Source organism: Bos javanicus, chromosome 2 (assembly GCF_032452875.1).
Source record: "Bos javanicus breed banteng chromosome 2, ARS-OSU_banteng_1.0, whole genome shotgun sequence".
NCBI classification, from domain to species: domain Eukaryota; kingdom Metazoa; phylum Chordata; class Mammalia; order Artiodactyla; family Bovidae; genus Bos; species Bos javanicus.
Window position 1 is genome coordinate 48,997,315 of NC_083869.1, and position 14,699 is coordinate 49,012,013.

The window sequence follows — 14,699 nt, forward strand, 5'->3', positions numbered from 1 at the left end:
GTGTATTGGCCAATACTGGTTGCATACCTCTCTAGAGCACCAATGCCCCTGAGTACCTGGTGCAGCCAGAACCCCTGTGATGCAAGCAGCTGCACCACCTCCACACCTGGCCCTCACTGGGGCAGACCCAGGTCCTTACAGGCAGCCTCAGGAGCAAACCCCAGTGGACGACCCACATGCAGAGGTGGAAATAAAACCACAGTTGAAACCCAGAAACAGTGTGACTAAGGAAGAAGACCCAAACCTTCCCACAGCTGTACAAGCTGGAGATTAAATCCACACGATCAACTAGGCAGACTCAGTGTCAATGGAATATATAAAAGGTCATTGAGAGCTCCCACCAAAGAAAACGTACTAGTTCTGATAGCTGTGGACATTGGAGGCAAGAACACGCAGGAGTAGGACCAGGTTAGAATCTGAGCTGTCCCCACAGCAGGTCCAGAGACCAGCACAGTGCTGGAGGGCCTCCTAGGGAGGTGAGGTGGGCTGTGACTCACAGTGAGTGAAAGGACTCTGACAGCAGTGACTTAGGGAAAACATTTATTATTCTTATGTTTTGGCTTGTTCTGTAGACTCTTCTGAATTTTTTTTCTCCCCACCCTCCACTACCCCTGCCATTGTAGTTGTCTATTTTATTGGCCTTCCCGTTGGGCTGTTGCAGTTCTGTGGAGTTTTCCTTTTTCCTCTCTTTCTTTCTTCTTTATTTCTTTTTTTTTCTCTTTTTTATTTTAATTTTTTAAAACTTATATTTTTTCTACATTTATTCCTTTGTTTGCTTTTCCCACTGTTCTTTTCCCCTTGCAGTTTATCTTTAATGTGTATAAATCTTCTATATCTATCTCTATTTAACTTTGCATATCTATTTCTTTCTTTTGTGTCTTTCATTTCAAGACCCTACACTACAAGAGAACTAACCCTAGGGAATATCAATCGTGAGAACTCACACAAAGGAAACCACTTGAATACAAGACCTGGCATCACCCAACCACCAGTAGCACCCTGTGTAAATTGCCTCATCTAAACAACAAATAAAGCATAAATACAAACCCAATTATCAGCAGATAAGGATTGCACCTCACTCAGCCTTGCCCATCTGAGGAAAAACAAACAAACAAACAAAAAACTCAGCACAAATCTCACCTTATATGAAGCTTACAGAAACCACTGGACCAACTGTAGGAAGTCAGAAACCAAAAGGAAGAAAGAATTCAGCCTTGAAGCCTGGGAAAAGGAGATCTCAAACACAATAAGTTAAAAAAATAATAATGAAAAGGCAGATAAATACTACACAAATGAAGGAACAAACTAGAAACTCAGAAATTGAAATAAATGAAGAAGAAATAGACAAACTACCTGAAAAAGAATTTATAATAACGATAGTAAAGATGATAAAAAGCCTTGAAAACAGAATGGAGAAAAAGCAAGAATCAATTAACAAAGAACTAGAAGAATTAAAGAATAAACATACAGAGACAGACAACACAATTACTGAAATAAAAAATATTCTAGAAGGAATCAATAGCAGAATATCTGAAACAGAAGAACGAATCAGTGAGCTGGAAGATAAAATGGTAGAAAAAACTGCTGAAGAGCAGAATAAAGTAGAAAGAATGAAAAGAACTGAGGTTAGTCTCAGAGAACTCTGGGATAATATTAAATGCACCAACATTATATTATAGGGGTCCAAGAAGAGACGCGAAAAAGAAAGGATATGAGAAAATTCTTGAAGAGATTATAGTTTAAAATTTCCCCAATGTGGAAAAGGAAATAGTCAATCAAGTTCAAGAAGTGCAAAGAGTTCCATACAGGATTAGCCCAAGGAGAAACACGCAAAGGCACATACCAATCAAACTAACAAAGACTAAACACAGAGAAAGAATAACAAAAGCAGCAAGGCAAAAGCAAAAAGTAACATACAAGGGGAACCCCATATGTTTAACAGCTAATCTTTCAGCAGAAACTCTGCAGACCAGAAGGGAATGGGCAGGATATTGTTAAAGTACTGAAAGGGAAAAATCTGTAACCAAGATTACTGTACCACAAGGATCTCATTCAAAATTGATGGAGAAATCAAAAGCTTTTCAGACAAGAGAAAGAGAATTCAGTACCACCAAATCAGAAACAGTGGACACAGTGGCTGACTATTTTTCTGGGCTCCAAAATCACTGCAGATGGTGACTGCAGCCATGAAATTAAAAGACGCTTACTCCTTGGAAGGAAAGTTATGACCAACCTAGATAGCATATTCAAAAGCAGAGACATTACTTTGCCAACAAAAGTCCATCTAGTCAAGGCTATGGTTTTTCCAGTGGTCATGTATGGATGTGAGAGTTGGACTATAAAGTAAGCTGAACACCGAAGAATTGATGCTTTTGAACTGTGGTGGTGGAGAAGACTCTTAAGAGTCCCTTGGACTGCAAGGAGATCCTCAGTCCTGGGTGTTCATTGTTAGGACTGATGTTGAAGCTGAAACTCCAATACTTTGGCCACCTGATGAGAAGCGCTGACTCATTTGAAAAGACCCTGATGCTGGGAAAGATTGAGGGCAGGAGGAGAAGGGGACGACAGAGGATGAGATGGTTGGATGGCATCACCGACTCGATGGACATTGGTTTGGGTGGACTCCGAGAGTTGGTGATGGACAGGGAGGCCTGGCGTGCTATGGTTCATGGGGTTGCAAAGAGTCGGGCATGACTGAGCGACTGAACTGAACTGAACTGATATCAGCTTTACAACAAACGTTAAAGGGACTTACATAGTCAAGAAATACAAAAGAAGAAAAAAGATCTACAAAATCAATCCCAAACTATTAAGAAAATGGCAATATGAACATGTATTTCAATAATTAATTTAAATATAAACAGATTAAATGCTCCAAGCAAAACACAAAAACTGGCTGAATGGATACAAAAACAAGACTCATGTATATGCTGTTTACAAGAAACCCACATCAGACCTAGAGACACATATAGACTGAAAGTGAGAGGATTGAAAAAATATTCCATGCAAATGGAAAGCAAAAGAAAGCCAGAGTAGCTATCCTCATATTAGACAAAACAGACCTTAAAATAAAGAATATCACAAGAGATAAGGAAGGATACTACATAATGATCAAGGGATCAATCTAAGAGGAAGACATAACAATTGTAAATACCTATACACCCAACATAGGAACACCTCAATACATAAGGCAAAGACTAACAGACATGAAAGGAGAAACTGACAGTAACACAATAATAGTAGGAGAATTTACACCCCACTCACACCAATGAACAGATCATCAAAACAGAAAATTAATAAGGGAACACAAGTCTTAAATGATACGTTAGATGAGATGGATCTCATTGTTATCTTCAGGACATTCCATCCAAATGCAAAAGAATACACTTTCTTCTCAAGTGCACATGGAACATTCTCCAGGATAGACCACATCTTGGGTCACAAATCAAACCTCAGTAAATTTAAGAAAATTAAAATCATATCAAGCATCTTCTCCGACTACAACACTATGAGACTAGATATCAATAACAAGAAAAAAAAAAAAACTGTAAAAATCACTAACACGTGGAGATTAAACAAAACATTTCCAAATAACCAAAAGGTTACTGAAAAAATCAAAAGGGAAATAAAAAAAATATCTAGAAACAAATGACAATGAAAAGACGACAACTCAAAACCTATGGGATGCAGCAAAAGCAGGTTTAAGAGGGAAGTTTATAGCAACACAATCCTACCTAAGAAACAAGGAAACAATACAACCTAAATTCACATCTAAATCAACTGGAAAAAGAAGAAGAACAACAAAAACCCCCCCAAATTAGTAGAATGAAAGAAATCATAAAGATCTGAACAGAAATAACTGAAAAAGAAATGAAAGAAACAATAGTAAAGATAAAACTAAAAGCTGTTTCTTTGAGAAAATTAAAAAATTGGCAAACCTTTAGTGAGACTCATAAATAAAAAAAGAGAGAAGAATCACATCAACAAAATTAGGAATGAAAAAGGAGAGGTTACAACAGACAATGCAGAAATACAAAGGATTATAAGAGACTATTAAGAACAACTATATGGCAATAAAATGGATAACCTGGATGAAATGGATAGATTCTTAGAAAAGTTCAGTCTTCCAAGACTGAACCAGAAAGAAATAGAAATTATAAGCAACCCAATTACAAGCACTGAAATTGAAGCTGTGATCCAAAATCTCTCAAAAAACAAAAGCCCAGGACCTGATGGCTTCACAGGAGAATTTTATCAAACATTTAGAGAAAAGCTAACGCCTATCCTTCTAAAGCTCTTTCAAAAAATTGTAGCAGAAGGAACACTTCCAAACTCATTCCATGAGGCCACCATCACCCTGATACCAAAATCAGACAAAGAAAACACAAAAAAAGAAAACTACAGGCCAATATCAGTGATGAACATAGATGCAAATATCCTCAACAAAATTTTAGCAAACAGAATTCAGCAACACATTATAAAGCTCATACACAATGATCAGTTGGGTTTATTCCAGGGATGCAAGAATTCTTCAATATATGCAAATCAAACAATGTGATACACCTTATTAACAAATGGAAAGATAAAAACCATATGATCATCTCAATGATGCAGAGAAAGCCTTTGACAAAATTCAGCACCCATTTATGATTAAAACTCTTCAAAAAATGGGCATAGAAGGAATTTGCCTCAACATAGTAAAGGCCATATAGGATAAGCTTACAGCAAACATTATTCTCAATGGTGAAAAACTGAAAGCATTCCCCCTAAAATCAGGAACAAGACAAGGGTGTCCACTTTTACCACTGTTATTCAACATAGTTCTGGAAGTCCCAGCTACAGCAGTCAGAGAAGAAAAGGGAATGAAAGGAATCCATATTGGAAAAGAAGAAGTAAACTCTAACTGTTTGCAGATGACATGATACTGTCCATAGAAAACCCTAAAGATTGTATCATACTATTACTAGAGCTAATCAGTGAATTTAGCAAAGTCTCAGGACACAAAATCAATACACAGAAATCACTTACATTTCTATATACTAACAATGAAAAATTGAAAGAGAAATTAAGAAATTAATCACATTCACCATTGCAACAAAAAGAAGCAAATATCTAGGAATAAACTTACATAAGGAGACAAAAGGACTGTACACAAAAAATTATAATACACTCATGAAAGAAATCAAAGATGACATTAACAGATGGAGAAAAAATATTCCTTGTTCCTGGGTAGGATGTATCAATATTGTGAAAATGACTATACAACCAAGTGCAATTTACAGATTCAATGTAATCCCTATCAAATTACCAATGGCATTTTTCACAGAACTAGAACCAAAAATTTCACAAATCATATGGAAACACAAAAGACCTCTAACAGACAAAGCATTCTTGAGAAAGAAGAATGGAGCTGGAACAATCAATATTCCTGACTTCAGATTATAGTACAAAGCTACAGTCATCAATACAGTATGGTAATGGCACAAAAACAGAAATATAGATCAATGGAACAAGAGAGAAAGCCCAGAAATAAACCCATGCATCTATTGGTATCTTATTTTTGACAAAGAAGGCAAGAATATACAATGGGGCAAAAACAGCCTCTTCATTAAATGATGCTGGGAAAACTGGACAGCTACATTTGAAAGAATGAAATTAGAACACTTTCTGACACCATACACAAAGATAAACTCAAACTGCATTAAAGACCTAACTGTAAGACCAGAAACTATAAAATTCTTAGAGGAAAAATGCAGAAAACTCGATGACATAAATCAAAGCAAGATCCTCTATGCCCCACCTCCTAGAGTAATGGAAATAAAAACAAAAGCAAACAAGTGGGACCAGATTAAACTTTAAAGCTTTTGCACAGCAAAGGAAACTATAAAGTGAAGTGACAAGGTGAAAAGACAACCCTTGGAATGGGAGAAAATAATAACAAATGAAACAACTGACAAAGGATCCATTTCCAAAACATATAAGCAGCTTGTACAACTCAATAACAGAAAAACAAACAACCTAATCAAAAAGTGGGAAAAGACCTAAACAGACATTTCTCCAAAGAAGACATACACATGTCTAGCAAACACATGAAAAGATGCTCAACATCACTCATTATTAGAGAAATGCAAATCAAAACTACAATGAGATATCACCTTACACCCATCAGAATGGCCATCATCAAAAAGTCTACAAACAATAAATGCTGGAGAGGATGTGGACAAAAGGGAACACTCTTGCACTGTTAGTGGGAATGTAAATTGATACAGCAACTATGGAAGATGGTATAGAGATTCTTTAAAAATCCTAGGAATAAGACCACCATATGACCCAGCCGTCCCACTCCTAGGCATATACCCTGAGGAAACCAAAACTTAAAAGACACGTGTATCCCATTGTTCATTGCAGCAGTATTTGCAATAGCTAGAACATGGAAACAGCTTAGATATCCATCGACGGATGAATGGATAAAGAAGTTGTGGTATAAAGAAAAGACAAAAAAAAAAAGAAGTTGTGGTACACATACACAATGGAATATTACTTAGCCATAAAAAGGAACACATTTGAGTCGGTTCTAATGAAGTTGATGAACCTAGAACCTATCATACAGAGTGAAGTAAGTCAGAGAAAGGAAGATAAATATCGTATTTGAATGCATTTGTATGGAATCTAGAAAATGGTACTGAAGTATTTATCTACAGTCAGCAGTGAAGAAACACACATAGAGAATAGACTTATGGACATGGGGAAAAGGGGAGGAGAGGGTGAGATGTATGGATATAGCAACATGGAACCTTACATTACCATACATAAAATAGATAACCAATGTGAATTTGCTGTATGGCTCAGGAAACTCAAACAGGAACTCTGAATCAACCTAGAGGGGTCAGATGGGGAGAGAGATATGAGGGAGGTTGAAAAGGGGGTGGATATATGTATACCTATGGCTGATTTAAGTTGAAGTTTGACAGAAAACAACAAAATTCTGTAAGCAATTATCCTTCAATTAAAAAATAATTAATTAAAAAACATCATTTATTATTAGGCAGTTAAAAATTTAAACAAAAATGTGATACTAGTCTTTGGTCTTAAGATTGACAGACGTCAGTACATTGACAGTATCTAAGATTTATTGTGTGAGGAGCTCTATATTCTTATACATTGTTTTGGTTTATAAGTAATAATGATATATTTTCAGCCATAATTTCATCAAATACATTTTTGACACTTTTTTTTCTTTCTTCTCCTTCTGAAGCCCCTGTAATGTGAATTTTGGTATGTTTGATGTTGTCTCAGCAGGCCCTTAATTTATTTTCACTATTTAAATTTCCTTTTTGCTGTTCCAATTGGGTGATTTCCATTATTCTATCTTCCAGATCACTTATGTATTCTTCTGTATCACCTATTCTACTGTTAATTCCTCTGAATGTGTTTTTCATTTCGGTTATTATATTTTTCAGTTCTGAATGGTTATTGTTTTATATTGTCCAGTTCCTTGTTAACATTCTCACTGTGTTCATCTATTCCTTTTCCTGATTCGGTTGACATTTTTATTGTTAATACTAATGCTTTGAGCTCTTTGTCTGGTTAATTATCTATGTTTCATTAGTTTTCTTCAGGGGTTTTCTTTTATTAAAAAAAAATATGTGTTTATTTTTGGCTGTGCTGAGTGTTTGTTGTTGCATGTGGGCTTTCTCTAGCTGTGGTGAGTGGGGGCTACTCTTCCTTGCAGTGCCTGGCTGCTCTTGCAGTGGCTTCACTCATGGAGCACGGGCTCTAGGGTCCACATGGGCTCAGTAGTTGTGATGCATGGGCTTAGCTGCCCGCATGTGGGATCCTCCTGGATCAGGGATTGAACCTGTGTCCCCTGCATTGGGAGGTGGGTTCTTAACTTCTAGACCTTCATAGAAGCCCTGGTTTTCTCTTATTTTTTCGACTGAAACAATTTTTTTGTGTCTTCTCATTTTACTCAACTTTCTCTGCCACTCTAAAATTAGGTGAAATAGTTACTCATTCCTGTCTTGAAGGGTATCCTGGAGTGGTAGCATCCCTATACAGCCTGTGTGTGTCCAGTGGCTTTGGTGGGAGAGCTGGCATGAGCACAAATCATGCCTCTCCCCAGGGTCTCCTGGAAGTTATCACTTGGATAGGAAGTGGGTCTGGAGATGGAGGGGCTAGAGTCAGTGCTAGGTATGAGCTGAGATTTCTTCTCTACTCAGTGGCCAACACATCTCTACTGGGGGGATGAGGCAGGTCCCAAGTTGCTGGTGCAGAAGCCCAACAGGACAGGTCCAAGCTGGCTCTGTTAGCTCTCTGTCGGGGCTCTCCCCATTCTCAACCGTGGCACCCTTGGCCTGGAGAGGAGTGGTGCTGAAGCAATAGCAGGAGGGGCTGGACCAGGGGCTCAGCCTGGGTCTGGGTGTTGGTGTGGCAGCCCTAGTCATAGTCAGAGGCCTGGGCCACTTCTGATGTGCTCCCCGAGTAAGTGCTAGCAATGACCGCCTCTGCTCTGCCCAGGTGCCGTTTGGGCCTGAGCCATCTTTGCCTGTCACAGCTGATCTCTCCCCTCAGCTGTGGCAGTTTTTCTTCCAGTGTATAGCTGCATTGTGAAGCTAGTGAGACCAGAGCAGGCACTCTTCTCAAACTGAGCTGCATGCTGGAGCAGTCATGGGAGACAGGCCAGCTTCCCATGCAGTTCCAATTCCCCCTCTCTGCCCTGTTTTGAGAGGAAGCAAGCATGTATGTATTCCTCATGACCAGAGTCCAGGCTTCTCATACCCCGCCTGTTAGTCCCACTGGCTCTCCAACCAGATGATGTGACTCATCTTCCTGGTCTAGGATTCCAGGGCTGGGTTGCGCAATATATGGCTTGAACTGCTCACTCCCCAGGCAGGATCTCCACCCACATAATCCTGCCTCCACTTCCGAGTTCCCTTTCAGGAGCACAGGTCCTGACTTCTTCTCTTTCCTTACTACCCAAATCTATGTTGATCTCTTCCAGCCTTGGTTGTGTAGAAATCTTTCTGCCAATCTCCAATTAATTCTCAATAACGTTCCATATGTAGTTGTATTTTTGATGTGTTCATGGGGGGAAGTGAGTTCTTCATCCTTTTTCTCTGCCATCTTAATCTCCTCCTCCCAAGCATGGTCTTTTCTGAAAGAAATTTGATATCTATGAAAACATGTGTGTGTAGTCAGGAGTTCTACTAGGTATCTAACCTATAAGGAATTCATACTCATGCAAAAATATGCACATAAAGAGATAATTGAAGCACTGTTTTTAAGCCCATCAAATGAAAATTCCGTAAGTTTCTATCTGTAGGGTAGTGCTTAAATGAATAGTGATTTATGTATATTGTAAAATATTATTCAATCATTAAAAAGAATGAGCTATATCTTCATGAACTGATCTAGAAAGATACCAATTATATATTGTTAAATTAAAGTGATAAGATGCAGAGCAGCCCATATAGTCTGGTTTCCTTTATGTTAAAAAGCATACATTTGCATATGTGTCCATACATTAGGGAAATGATTTGAAAAAAAGATGTTAAATGAAGTATTTAAATTGTTAAAATTGATTGCCTCTGGGAAGGAGAGTACGATTAGAAGGAGAGTCTATATAGGGCAGAGAAATAAAATGAGACTTGAATCCTTACTGTTTATGTTTTTGATTTGTTTGAAATTTTCACAAATGAGAATGTATCACCAATGTAAATATTAAAAATAGAAAAAGTTTGTCAATATCTTCAGTTGTCTCTACTCTATTTTCATTTAATCTGTGACTTTTAAAAACAACATGGCCTACCCAACACCTGCAAGACTTGCAGCATAAAAGCCAGGGGTGGATGACTTCTGCCCTCTGCTTCAGGTGCTCTTGCCTACCAGGATCCACGTTGGTGTTTTCATCCTCAATTGTAGACATTTTGGTTCTGGCTCTCTATGAAGACTCCTCTTCCTAGAATTTGGGACTCAGTTTCCTCCTAGTGTCTTCGTTGAGAGAGAACAGTTCTTTCACTGTAGTGTCTGTGCTTTTATTTTCTATACAATATAATAGAACATTAATTTTAAAAATTGATCCATCACTTTCATTGAATCGTTTCTGAGAGAGCTTGACTCGCAAGTGCATATAGCCTTGAATGACTTCTGTTTCCTTATTTGTGAAATAAATAATTTGTAATTCATGATGCACATGATCTTTTTCAACTTTACCATCTACTTAATTGAAGATAAAATCTGCTTTAAATGACAGATACACCTTAAATATAGGTAGATATGCTTTGCTGTTTAACTTTTGCCATATGTTATTAATCACATAACAACCATGGTAACAGTTTGTGATGGATTATGGCAACACATGGTCTCAACTAAACCAGACTCTGAGATCGTGGGACAGAATTTAATATTTTTTAGATAAAGCATGGACACATACACAAAGTTGTTTAATAGACCAAATCAAAATGTTTTATATTTGATTGCATTCAAAAATAATTTCATATTCACATTTCATGATCATTTAATATGTAATCATCAAGACACTTTTGCACATAAAAGATCAATAAAATTAGTAAAATCTAAATTACATAACACTGAATATCACTTTTAGGTTAGACATTAAAATGTGTTTCTTAAGGTTTTTGGAGAACAAAGTCAATTATATTCTCAAATGACAAACCACACATTAGCTGAGTGAACACCTTAAATATAGAAGACTGACAAACAACATGTTTGAAAAAGAAGAGGGGCTATATACCAAGAAAAGAGAGATATAAACTAGCTAGTGCAGTGAATACTGCAGGCAGCAGGCCTGTAAAGATGGATTCTTTCCCATTGGCATAACAATAATTCCCTTTAAAATATAGAATTTATACTGGATAATGAGATTTTTTTACAGACAGAGACCTAAATTTATTGTGGTTAAACTCCAAACTCCTACCAGGGCACTTGACAATGACAATCCAATTTGGGTTGAACTGGAAGGCCTTTAATGGTTAGGTCAAACTAAATATGCTATGACTTCATCAGTCAGGGGATGAAGCCGTTGACGACAGTGTATTATTATTTCTGTCGGGCTGATAACCATTTATATTATAGCATTCTAATTTATTCATAAGCTTAATCCAGTTCCAGATGTGGTTCTGGAGTGTGTGTATGTTGATGGGGGAGAGTGTAACAATAATTCTCAAATTTATTTAGATAAATATGAAAAAAATACCTATGGATTTTTAAGAATAAGAATAAGGAGGGGGGGCCTTGTATTGCTAGCTTCTAAAGCCAAATATAAAGCTAAAATAATTATAGTTAAGTTGCATTAGCTCCAAAATGAGTGGAAATATTTAAAGGAACAAAATTGAAAGCCAAGAAAAAGGACATAATAAGCACGTTGCATCAAATTAGTGGCAGAAAATGAAATGGTTGGTGCTGAAATATTAGTAATATGTTTTACAAGTTATACAAAACATGCTTCAGAAGAATTAAATTGTTAAGTACAAAACATTAATTTAAAGCAACTAGGTAAATACCTATGTGATGCAAGACCATGAAAGGCCTTTTTAACATGACATCAAAAGGAGAAACCACACCAAAAGGGAGAAAACTTTAGCTCCTTAACGGTCTTGAAAGAATTTTCTTAAGCAAAAATCAGTTTAAATGTAGAAAAGGCAAGTGACAAACTGGAAAATCTATTTATATCACAGGCTAAATTGTTATTCTTAATAAGGATTATTTCTTGTCAGATAAAACAAGCAAATAAACAAACATATAAGCATTCAGTAGATATCAAACAAAGGAAATGAGTGATAAAGACATAATTGAAGAAATAAAAATGGCTAATAAATATTCAAACCTATACCTTTTTACTGCTGATTGTTAAAGATGAAAGAAAACATCTATCAGTACTTTATTTATTTATATTTTTATCATTTAGAAAGTGTTAAGGTATAACAGAAATGTTTAAATATAAATAATAAAACATAAAAAGCTGAAAGAATTTAACAAATGCATAAGTAATTTAGAAACAATAACAAAACAAGCAGGAATGTAAGACAAAATAAGAGATAAGCTTACTATGTAATTATATAACTTCTAAGAATCCTATGGACAGAGGAGTCTGTGGGGTCACAAAGAGTTGGACATGACTAAGTGACTAACACACACACATACACAAGATAGAAATCATCGAAATGAGTATGGATTACCAATTGTTCAAAGAAAAATAGAAAAATAGAGTTCGTTTACAAAAGTCATACTGCCCATAATTTAAAGTAGTAGACTAATATTCTATTGCTGGGAATATATATGATAACATTGATACTTAAAGTAAATTTGGTAAATGTAGATTCTAGAAACTAAGTTCTTTTATAATCTCTATGAAGGTATTCACAAGCTAAGATATATTAAATTCTTGGCTTTGTAAGATGAAGTACATCTTACATATGCCTGCAGTTACATATGCCCGCAGTTCTGAAAGCAATACCATGTGCAAACTTGTTACTCCAAAACTATTTTTGATAGTGATTAGGTTAAGGCTCAAAACTTATGATCTTCATTTACAAATTTGAATTTGCTTCACGATGTTCATTGCACTAGTTGTGACACTATTTATACTGAGTAGCTTGGCTGTCAGGCTCTGGAGTGCTGGCTCAGTAGTTGTGGTGCATGGGCTTATTTGCCCCAAGTCATGTGGGAACCTCCTAGACCAGGGGTCAAAACAGTGTCCCCTGCATTGCACAGAAGACTCTCAAACATTGGACTACCTGAAGAGTCCCAGGAATGAACATTTTAATCAATGTTTTAATATTTATTATATGATGTCTATATTTGGACAAAAACCACAAGAAATGACCTCTTCAAAAAAGTGCAAGTAAGTTAAATGTATGGTTTTCATAACTATGGCATGATGATTCCACATCTTAGCAATGTGGAATTGAGTTCCACCATTCCCATCACATCTGGTGTTACTGTTCTTATGTCTCTCTTCCTCATGATCTAGAGAAGTTTAATGCCTTTAGTTGTATTTGAATCTTTCTATCACCATCCTCCTCTTAAAGAATGAATCAATTTCAAAGTATAGATCACAGAAGAGAGAGAAATCTGTCAGGGACTCTTTGAATCGTTCATTTAGGACATCCCTTAATGACTATATATTAAGAATGCTGGCAATTACTTGGTCCATGAAATCACTTGGTCATGAAATCACAGGGCATTTGGGGCGCTGAATTACCAGCTGGCTATCTGCGCTGGTTTTACCTAGTACAATTTAGTCACTTTTATATCATTATGAGTCTTTGTAGGGCTTCCCTGGTGGCTCAAACAGTAAAGCGTCTGTTTGAAATGTGGGAGACCAGGATTCAATCCCTGGGTCAGAAAGATACCCTGGAGAAGGAAATGGCAACCCACTCCAGTTCTCTTGCCTGGAAAATTCCATGGACAAAGGAGCCTGGTAGGCTACAGTTCATGGGGTCCCAAAGAGTCGGACACAACTGAGCGACTTAACTTTCACTTTCAGTCCAGGCAGCAGCCATGATGTACATAAGAACGCCTAATTTGATTCACAACTTCAATGCATTTCCAGAGCGTAGATGGAAGAGTCACCACTATAGGCAACATTCAGAGTTATACTTAATGTCTGAGTGATATACCAGTTCTAGTTTCCCCAAACTTACCATTAAAATACTTGCTTTTTAGATATCTAATCATTTTCTCAAGTATTTGACCCCTGTTTTAGAAATGTTTTGCTCTATTGCTTTGCTATAGCTGGCAGAAGCTGAGTTCTGAATGCCTCATTTAGTTCCATGAATAGCAGTACATGTGTCGCCATGTGCTGGTAAACCTGCTATCTGATGGGAAAAAAGAAAGCTTGGTTTGTGGTGTTTGCTGATTTCTGTGGTGTAAATATTTCCTCCATGGCCAATTTTAGCCATCAAATTGGTTTATCAATCAGTTCACAAATTCCTTAATATTTAATAATTAATTGGCTTTCTATGAGCAAGAACTCACTGACTTGAACACACCACTCTGTGTGTGTGTGTGTGTGTGTGTGTGTGTGTGTGTGTGTGAAATGACAGTCCTTTTGGAGAGAGTGTTGAATCTGCTTAGGATTCTGAGAGCTAAAAAGAGAAGATAAAGGTAGATCAAAATTATCTAGGGATTTGTTGCAAATTTACTTGCAGACTGCTAAAATTTATTCCTCCTAATCACCCACATCTTTTAAGAAAAATTTGAAAGCTTTCCCAAGAGTCCTTAGCTTTTAAAATGCCATTTGCATTCTTTTGGCCCCTGTTAATACCTATCCATTTAAATGTTTCACAGGCTGCTCCTCCTCCCTGCATTGGCAGGCAGCTTTTCTTCCTCTAAGAGATCTCTAGAGAGTATTGTCTTGGTGTAGGATTAGCTTGAATGGTGGGTAACTTCAGGTGAATATCTTTCATAGCTCCGATTGCAAATGAGCTGGAAGAAGAGAGGATAGAAGATTTTTTCCTGGCTGCTTGTGGATTGCTCTGTGCCTGGATAATAGAAGTTAATGTAATGAATAGGAAGCCAAGTCATTAATTATTATTAGACACCCATAAACTTAGAAATGTTGAGGTGACGGTGTGTAAGGATGGGTACAAAGAGACATTTGTATCCAAGACATTGCTGCAGTCAAGAAAATTATAATATTATTATAAGACAGATGCATGTATCTCTGGGAGTTAACT

The 14,699-nt window shown here is 36.9% G+C and overlaps 1 long non-coding RNA gene across 1 annotated transcript in view; it reads left to right on the plus strand.

The window, feature by feature from the left end:
- Positions 1-14,699, plus strand: part of LOC133235580 (uncharacterized) — a 149,886-nt gene that overhangs the window by 46,392 nt on the left and 88,795 nt on the right. The window lies entirely within an intron of this gene.